We start from the raw sequence: 6,890 nt of genomic DNA, 5'->3' as shown, positions 1-6,890 counted from the left end.
TTGTTTTAGGTATTTTGTGAATGTTTAATATTTTAGTTTTCCAGTTGTATTAAAATATAATGAATGAAAACATTAGTAACTATATGTAGTATATTCAAAGATGTATATTGGTAATTAAATAAATATTAGTTACTATATCTTTCAGTGTTTTAATATTCCATTTGACCAGAAGTGTCTGCACCTTAGTGTTCATCTAAATCTTTACTTTGAAAGCAGGGTATGCTGTGAGTGTGTGTAAGGATGAGTGGTGATAATTGGAGGGGGGGGCTGTGACTGTGTTGGGGCGTGTGTGGGAGTGGTTTGGGGGCAGCAGGATCTGAAAATGAATATAAACCTCGAGGGTGCTGTTACTGAGGGAGAGGAAGTCAGGTTCCACACTCCAGCGTTTCAGACCACGGTAAGTTCATTAAGTTTCTCTAATATGTGATATCAGCTGTGTTTAAATACACAGACCACACCTCACAGTGACAGCATATACACTAGGGTTTTCTACTGCACTTCTACATCACACTTTACTGCAGAAGGTGTGTAAGGGTGAAGAGAAACCTCATGGAAAAAAGCAGATACTGAATATCCAAAAGAAGTGGATCCTAAAACTTGATTTCACATAATTTACTGAGTTTTAATCACAAAACCAAACCAACTAGTCAAGTAAATGTGTTTAAACGTTAAACAGGGCAGGGAATACATATGAAGGAAATTCCTTTTGAAAAACATGTCCTTAAATACACTGTGTTTGATATTTGTATTTTTACTATAGTAATTGGGAGTTATAGCCCTGCACAAACATTGTAGTTACTTTGTGTATACAATTTAAAAAACAATAAAAAAATAACAATAAGAGAAATCTCTACTGCAGTTTTAAAGAAGACTAACCCTAATCCATTTTTTTAATTGTGCAATGCCTCCACTTTCCATACACCACAAATCAGCCAAATGCGATCAGGTATCAATCAAAAGGTAGTGTGTGTGTGTGTGTGCATGCAGATGAAAACTTTAAACCTCAATTCATTGCTCTTCTGTTTCAAACAGTTTCAAACAGAAGTGTTCAGTCATTACACTGACTGCTCAAATCATGTCATCCAGCACATCAACAAAACACACTAACAAAGTTACACTGAATTAATACTGGTGAATGTTTAAAATGGATTCAGAAGTTTGCGGCCACATCCTAAAACGATTTGCATTGATGGGGCTGTTGGTGAAAACTGAAAGTATTCCATACATTATTTTTTGTAGACTGTTTCTGCTTCACCAAACACAACAGTTTTAAAACTACGTTCTTTTTACACTCAAAGCTAAGATTGGCATTCTGATAGTCAGGTCCATCATTACAGACCATCCAATGCCCATGTTCAGTCTTAAACTCAGTAGAGAAGCTGTGTGTGTGTTAAGAGCTAATACAGAGATCAATATATTTCTGTTGTCTGTTGTAGGACTAGATTTCCTGATAAAGACAGAGCTGAACTTTTCTACTGAAGACTCCTCTGAGAGACTCTGAAGATCCACCTCAGAATCAGGTAACTTTTCTCAAATTTCTGATGGGTGTTATCACTTTAAGTGCATGTTCAGTGATGTGATCCTTTATTAAATATGTGTGTAGGAACGTGAACATGTTATAATAAATTCCTATTTTTTATCTTAGTAGATTTATGAAAAGAATTATATTTAATATGTTGAAGGTAGGGTGGCACAGTGGAGCAGCAGGTAGAGTCTCTGTCACAGCTCCAGGGTCCTGGAGGTTGTGGGTTCGAGTCCCGCTCCGGGTGACTGTCTGTGAGAAGTGTGGTGTGTTCTCCCTGTGTCTGCGTGGGTTTCCTCCGGGTGACTGTCTGTGAGGAGTGTGGTGTGTTCTCTCTGTGTCTGCGTGGGTTTCCTGCGGGTGGCTGTCTGTGAGGAGTGTGGTGTGTTCTCCCTGTGTCTGCGTGGGTTTCCTCCGGGTGACTGTCTGTGAGGAGTGTGGTGTGTTCTCTCTGTGTCTGCGTGGGTTTCCTCCGGGTGGCTGTCTGTGAGGAGTGTGGTGTGTTCTCCCTGTGTCTGCGTGGGTTTCCTCCGGGTGGCTGTCTGTGAGGAGTGTGGTGTGTTCTCCCTGTGTCTGCATGGTTTCCTCTGGGTGCTCCGGTTTCCTCCCACGCTCCAAAAGCACACATTGGTAGGTGGATTGGCGACTCAAAAGTGTCCATATGTGTGAGTGAATATTTGACTGTGAAGGACTGGCGCCCCCTCCAGGGTGTATTCCCGCCTTGTGCCCAATGATTCCAGGTAGACTCTGGACCCACTGCGACCCTGAACTTGATAAGGGTTACAGACAATGAATGAATGTTGAAGATAATGTAAATGTAAACACAAAACTCGAGCATGTTTTGTCTTTCTAATATGTGTTAGTTGTTAGCATTGGATGCTTCATTTTGAGATGCACTGCAGACGTCTTTTTTTTATTGTACACTGTGCAGCTCACTGTAGAATTTGATTAATTTCTTCTGAAGTGTTTCCACACTGATGTAGTTTGATCAGCAAGGTGTTCCACAAAAGAGCTGCTTTCTTTAAGTCTGCGTGCGAATTTCCCTTCTGACAATAGTCAACTACTCCCCACCACAGTGATTCAATGCTTGCAGGCTTTTCTTTCTACGCTGCTGTGTTCCTCTTCTCGCATAGTCAGTGAAGAGAGGTTGAACTTATATCAGTGAAATATAATGCAGTGATGAAATCTTTTAATTTTTTGATCTACATACTCTTCTCTTCAGTTTAGGAAATGGGTCAAATTTGTCTCTGTCCTCCAAAATATGGAGATATGGGGTTTCAGATTTCAAAATACACTGCACAAACCGCATTTAGCACATTTGAAAAGCTCACAGACCTAACATTCCTATAAGGATATGGTGCTATGTTTTAATAGTCTGTATTAAAGTTTTGTTTATGTATTTTATTTTATTTTACTGAAAGGTCTGATGTTATTAATTTCTTTCAGTTTGAAACTATGGATAATTTAGAAACAGTCCAAATTTCATTAGATTTAGGAGCAGAACAAATGCTGCAGAAAGTTGTGAAGTAAATAATATATTTTACTTTGAAAGCAAAGGAAAAGTGCAGTGAGGGATCATCACCTGTGAAAGTGGAGACTGAGACTAAAACAGAGCCTGGGCAGGTTATCAAAGTTTAGATAAATGTTGGATAAGTGTGTTTTCTTGTTTCAGAATGAACCCTGAAATTATGAACCGAGACCAACTAATGGAACGTAAGTTCATTGTTTTCAGTGTAATGTTCTAATTTACATTTACACCATTAATTACTCCTGACTTTCTGTTAATACACAAGTTAGTTTTCTATAGAAAACAAAAAGGATTTAAGAACCATTAGTATGTTTATTATTTTTAGTAAATTATAATGAGTCTTCCACTCTCACTCTTTCCATTCAATGAAAGGTTCTGTTGAAATTCAATGGAATCAAACCAAACACAGCCCTCACCCCTCCTTTAAATTTAAGAGAATCAGATCATAGTACCACAGTCATAGTTCTCTCACTCATGTTCTAGTTTGTACTTGGACACATTCAGCTCAGTCTCTGCTGTGGTTCAGGCTGCTCTTAATGAGGGTGTAGTAGAGTTAGAAATGGAGATTCATTCACTATTTATTATTTTATTACAGTTTAAGTGTAGAGAGAGGTGTGAGAATGATGTGGAGGTGAAAGTGACCAGAATAACACTGCACAGTTGAGGAAGGATAACTAATTATTCATTCATTCATCTGGATCCACTGCAGCTCTACTAAGTACACATTACCGAACACAATCGGTTCATTAACAGCCGTTAATGCAAAGTAAATAAAAATATGAATAAGCTGTTGTCACAGAGGCATCACTGTTTGCTTGCAATACCACCAACCCAGGTCCTTTCTGAAACTAGAAAACACAAAAGAGGGAAACTTCTAATGAGGGTAAAATCCAACCTAAACGAAGAGGAGGAATCCTTAAATGAGGAAACAGTTCACACCCCGCAGAACCAGAACACACATTTACCAGAGACCACCATCAACTCACTAAAAGTGGTACAAGCTGAGGACTGGGTCTGTGGTAGCGCAAACAGAGCAGTAGAAGCCCATAGTGCTAAGAACTAATGACGTTAACGTTAGTACACCGTTTAGTATTTATAATTCATAACAAATGTTTAATGAACAAATTAATGAACAATGTATAAATAATGAATGCTGCTTAAGTTCATTTAATATAAAATAACAGCTGCAGGTTTTTCTCTAAGCTCACGTGTTGTGTCTCTGTTTTTTGGTTTTGTTGTGTGTCCTGTGTACAGATCCCATACAGCTTGAACTGGACAAACTAACAGCACACATAAACCTCCGTTACGATAACAACCTAAGGACTGTGACGCGTGTGAGGAGGAACCTTAATTATTCTGCAAATGAAAAGAGATTTGATGGCCGGGCGCAGATTCTGAGTCAAGCAACTGAGAGTACATTTTACTGGGAAGCTACATGGAGTCTGAGAGAGCCAGCGAATGTGGGAGAACCAGGGAATGAGGGAGAGCCGGGGAATGAGGGAGAGCCGGGGAATGAGGGAGAGCTGGGGAATGAGGGAGAACCAGGGAATGAGGGAGAGCTGGGGAATGTGAAAGAGCCATGGAGGGTTGATATAGCAGTGGCGTATGTATCAATCGGGAGAAAAGGGTATGGGAATGACTGTACCTTTGGAGAAAATGAAAAGTCCTGGAGTCTGAGATGCTCTGAAAACAGATACGCTCTCTATCATAATAGTACATGTTTTATCAACCTGCCTTCCCCTAACTCTAAAAGAGTAGGAGTGTATGTGAACCGTACGGGTCAGGCCCATACTCTGTCATTCTACAGCGTCCACAATGATGCACAGAATGAAAATCGGACAGTCAATCACTTACACACATTCAGAGACATCATATTCACTGAACCCCTCTGTGCTGGATTTAGGCTTTGGAATGTACACAACTCAGCGAGTTTTAGTTAATAGATGCTGTTTTTAGTGCACACACACACACACACACATTTTAAAGTTGTTGTTTTTTGTATCTGTTTCTAATACTTTTAATCTTTTAACCCTTTCACTCCATTCATTCTCTCTCTCTATTTTCCTATCTTTATCTCCCCTCCCCTTTCTCTCCTCCCTTTCCCTTTCTGTCTTTGTTTCTATATCTCGGTCCTTTCTCTTTACTTCGTCTCTCATTCCCTCTTTTTTGTTACTTTCATTCTTGCTTTTTTAATTCTTTTTCTATCTTTCTCTTTTAGTAGGCTATTCTTTCACTTCTCTATATTCTGTCTTTCTGTTTTTAATTCTTTCTCCCACTTTCCCTTTTTATTTCTCTCTTTCTGCTAAATCATTTTGTCCCTTGTTTCTTTCATCTCCCACCACTTTCTGTTCTCTATAGTTTTTTCTCTTTTATTGTCTCTTCTTCCTCTTTTTCCCCCTTTCTGTTTTCTTTCAGACTCTTTTCCTCTTTATTACTCTCCATTCTTCTGTCTCTCTGTGAATTGTACTCTTTTCATGCAAGAAAGACATCAGAGAGAGTGAGAGCAAGAGAGAGAGAGACAGACAGACAGACAGACAGGCGAGGCGGGGTGGGGGGGTTAGGGGGTTATATTAGATGTACGGGATGAAGCAGCAAAACAGCAAAGAACTAAGTTCTGTTCCTGCTTTGGAAAAATACTTTATATACACGGATCATCCACAAGATTAAAACCAATGACAGTTGTAGTTGGCCCCTTTTGGGGTAATGTTCTGAAGCAAGTGAAGTGTCGTTTCATGAAGCTGATTCTGGAAGCAGGAAAAATGGACAAGCGTCAGGGTCATAGGCGCCCAAATCCCTTCAGTGTGTGGGAGGGGGGCCTGGATGTTTTTTTTTTAAGAGTGTGGGGATTATGGGGGGCTATGTGTAACTTTATTTAACCTTTAATGATCTTTTACAGTGAGGTTCAGTGGCCACTACATTTATGATGAATATTTTTGTGTTAATTTCAATAGTTCCCTGATTCAGCCAATGAAAAAAAAGTCTTGTGAAGAAAATGTCTGATTTCTTGTGAAGTGTTGTATTTGTAAAAGTGGACAAGCTCTGTGACCAGGCCCAGATGGAGAAAAGGAGAAAGGCCACTACCCACTGTTATTTCCTCTTCAGGCCTCATGCTTTCAAGGCCTTTTGTACAAGTTTAATAGAAGATAAATATTTTAATCATAGTTTAGTTTTTAAGCAGTGATAAAACAGATTATGAATTATTATTTGATAGATAATATTCCTGAAGGTGATCTCCTTGTGAAATGTAATGTAAATTATGTAAACTTGGACTCTGATTGGGATGAACATGTTCACCAAGTTAAACTTTGTCATGTTTTTATCATTAAGGGTTAAATGACCTTCTCAGATAAAGTGATCAATATGTTATTCATTATTTTGATTCATCTGTTATTTTACATATGTTTCTTACCTTTGTTGTGAAATTATATTTGAACTGATATGTATTGATTTGTAATGTTGTTTCTGGACTCTCTTTCTCCTCAGTCTTAGCTCCTCTGACCGCTCAGTCTGACCTTCACTGAGGCTGTTTTCACTCTTTGAAAGTAAAGGCTGATGTCGGTAATGTTCTGTACCTAAAATATCTTGTCTGTTTCCCAAAATTATATTTTCATTAAAACCAAGAGATATTTCTGGGAGTTTTCCCTACTAAATGAAGCTCAGTTAATACCATAATTTCATTAAATAACAATCAATAAATGGAGACTTACACATTTCCAATATAATATTACACAGCCTTAGTCAACTCTGACCACCCCAGGGTCAGTGGTTAAAGAGGGACACCAAGACTGGACAAGGGGAGTCTGGTTTGAAATTCGATGTGTTTATCTTTCTTTGCTTTAT

General features: G+C 38.8%; 1 long non-coding RNA gene across 1 annotated transcript; it reads left to right on the top strand.

The window, feature by feature from the left end:
* The first annotated feature begins 361 nt into the window (after nt 1-361).
* On the top strand, nt 362-4,430 carry LOC136687379 (uncharacterized). The gene is made up of 4 exons (XR_010800455.1): nt 362-397; nt 1,437-1,520; nt 3,195-3,235; nt 4,305-4,430. It is a non-coding gene; the product is annotated as an uncharacterized lncRNA (long non-coding RNA).
* Nucleotides 4,431-6,890: the final 2,460 nt, after the last annotated feature.

Source organism: Hoplias malabaricus, chromosome 2 (genome assembly GCF_029633855.1).
Source record: "Hoplias malabaricus isolate fHopMal1 chromosome 2, fHopMal1.hap1, whole genome shotgun sequence".
Lineage (NCBI taxonomy): Eukaryota > Metazoa > Chordata > Actinopteri > Characiformes > Erythrinidae > Hoplias > Hoplias malabaricus.
This window is presented reverse-complemented; position numbering and strand designations above follow the sequence as displayed.